Source organism: Glycine soja, chromosome 10 (genome assembly GCF_004193775.1).
Source record: "Glycine soja cultivar W05 chromosome 10, ASM419377v2, whole genome shotgun sequence".
NCBI classification, from domain to species: domain Eukaryota; kingdom Viridiplantae; phylum Streptophyta; class Magnoliopsida; order Fabales; family Fabaceae; genus Glycine; species Glycine soja.
Genome location: NC_041011.1, coordinates 32,442,762 through 32,445,701, shown reverse-complemented (window position 1 = coordinate 32,445,701; position 2,940 = coordinate 32,442,762). Strand labels below are relative to the sequence as shown.

Below are 2,940 nucleotides of genomic sequence, written 5' to 3'. Positions count from 1 at the left end.
TCCATCGTGATATTTTTATTTCAACATTTACTACTCTACCTAATCGTGGAAGGAAAGCATCTCAGCCCTTGAGGACAACAATTAGAGGTGGTCTAGCTTTACGGAGGGGGGAACTTAAACTTCATCAAACGCTTTTAAAATCTTCATTGAACTTTATTATAAAGTAAAATATCTTGGTCTAGTTAGTACCACGTTTTTTTAGCTATCTTAATTTTAACATTATTACAGAATAGAGTTTATATGACGCATATATTATTAGAATAGTAATATGATAGAATAATTAGTTATAAGTTAGAATTTAAATTCATGTAGATATATTTAAATTTAAATTATAGGCAATTTAGTAAAACTTAGAATTTGTTATTTCTCTAGTAATATATATGTGTATAGTGCACTCACATTTAAGCCTTAACAAACTCATAGTTATTTTATTTTGTTTATTTGATATTATAGAGTAATAAATTTAGCCGTCAAATTGATTTTGTTTTTTCTTATAGTCACTTACTATTGCTTCCATTATCATCTATTATTATACAAATAAGGTCCGGGATGACCTATTCTTCTATTCTCTTTTCCCGTTCTCCCTCAATTCTCTCACCCCAATTGGTATCTCCCCGTTCTCTCTTCTGTTCGTTCTCTCCATTTTTTTATTTTCATTTTCCACCGTAGCTGCATATGCATAATAATCCCTAGTAAGTTTTCATTTCACTTCCCGTCTTTAATGTTTTTTTTACATCTATTGTGTATGATTTGTATGATTGATGATTGAAGCGTTTTTTTGTTTTTTCAGTGCTTTTTCCTCCCCTTTTTGTTACGTACAAATACTATTTGATTTGAATTTGATTTTTTTTTTTTTTGTGTTATGCCTTTATTTTGTGTTCCTAAGCCTTCTCCAACGTGTTCATTGTGATATATTTGATTTCTAGGTTCTGTTGGTACAAAAGATTGATTTTTTTTTTTGTGTTCCTCGGTCTTATTTGACTGTAGTTGAGTATTGTTTTTCCTTTGCAAGACAAAAACTTTGATTTTTCTCTTCAAACTCCATGAATACAAGTTCGTGTGCTTGCTTTCTCTGTCAAAACTTAAATTTTTTTGTGTTCCTGAGCCTTCTCCAATGTTGTTTTCTCTTGGTTTTCTTGCATTTTGGGTTCAAATTTGTAGCATTAGGTATCTTTGTGACCGACAACAACAACGAAGAAAACAAATAGTGTGCGGCATTTGGAGGATAGGTTTGTGATGTATTTCATTTCTCCAAAAAGTTTCGATTTTGTATGTGTTTTTTTCCCGGTTTTTTGTTTTTTCACTACATGTTCATTGTTTCTTCTAAAGCTTCATTTTTATCTCAAAAAGCTTCAATTTTTATCTCCAAACTCCATGAACACAAGTTCATTTTCTTGCTTTATCTCAAAAAGCTTCGATTTTTGCCTCTATCCCTCTTGATGTGGTTTTGATGTGCTTCATTTTCCCTCCCCGTCTTCTTCTACGTTTTCTTTTTTTTTACCTCTATATTTGCATTTGTATGCGTTTTTTTTTTGTTTTTTGTTTTTTCACTGCATGTTCATTGTTTCTTCTAAAACTACATTTTTTTCTCCAAAAAGCTTTGATTTTTGGGTTCTGACGGTACAAAATATTGATTTTTTTTCTCAGCTTATTTGACTGTGGTTGAGTATTGTTCTTCCTTTGCATTTGATGTTTCTTTTGTTCTATCTTTGCTTTGTTTTGTTAGTTCTCACAGTGAAAAAGATTTAATTTTTTGTTGTTCCTGAACCATGTTGACCTTTTTGGTGTTCTTGAACATTCTTCACTATTCTTCGTTTTCTTTGCAGGAGAAAGTTTCGTTTTCTTTGCTCACGATGCTAACGTGGACCCGTCCGTGCTTATGTTTGGCAATGTCAAGAGCCTTCATTCCCGTCCAAAAACGTTGGTGTCAGCCTCCATTTATTATTTTTATTAATTAATTAATATTAATGATTTTTGTTGATTTTAATTTTACTGTGCATTTAATACTTTTTGTCTTTTGCGTTGCTTTTGCTTCGGTTACGATGCGTTTATTCATTTATTTCCATTGTAAATGTAAATATGTAATAATTAATTATTTGTATTATTTGTATTTTGTTCCTAAGACGTTTGCCTTTCCAATGCGGTTGTCTCTTCTCAAGACTTGCCTTTCCAATGCGGTTGTCTCTTCTCAAGACTTGTCTTTCCAATGCGCTTTTCTTTGTCTTTCCAATGTGTTTTTTTGTTCCCAAGACTTGCCTTTCCAGTACGCTTTTCTGTCATGATACTTTTAGTCATCATTATAATAAATTAATTATTTTAAAATTTAAATGTTAACATAAGATTAATGTTTCAAACGAATAATAAATAAATAATTAATAAATATATTATATTATTATATGTGAGTCGCTCTTATCATTTTAATCATAAGCCTTCATCAAACCTATTTTTCTTTTCTCTTTCTCCTTTATTCATCATCAAAATAAATCAAATTCGTCAATGTCAATCAGCATTTTTTTTTATCCTTTTGCATTTAATTTCCTTGAGTTTCCCTTGAATAAATGTTTCTTGGGCTGTTTGAATTTTGTTGAGCTTTCACTTCAATTTTTTAGTATTTTGTATGATATATCATAATTTAAACGTTTACTTATTCCTACTTAGTAGGTACTTAACAATCAATTTTAAATATTATACTATCAACTTTAACATATTATTAAAATCAGCTTCAATTTTGTATTTGTTTTTGACGTAATCATTGTCAATTTATTAATGTTTAATTAATAAACATATTTTTTTTCTTATTTTTGTTGATTTTTATTTCAAATTAAATCAGTATATCATAATAAAAACACGATAAAAACAATAATGTGCATAGATTAATTTAATGTCAATATTAGGAAAATCGTGACATGCACTATTCTTTTAGTGCATGAGTATAGAGAT

At 29.3% G+C, this 2,940-nt stretch overlaps 1 long non-coding RNA gene across 1 annotated transcript; it reads left to right on the top strand.

Annotated features, from left to right (window-relative positions):
- Positions 1–540: 540 nt before the first annotated feature.
- Positions 541–2,139, top strand: LOC114369960. The gene is made up of 2 exons (XR_003657743.1): positions 541–692; positions 1,827–2,139. It is a non-coding gene; the product is annotated as an uncharacterized LOC114369960 (long non-coding RNA).
- Positions 2,140–2,940: the final 801 nt, after the last annotated feature.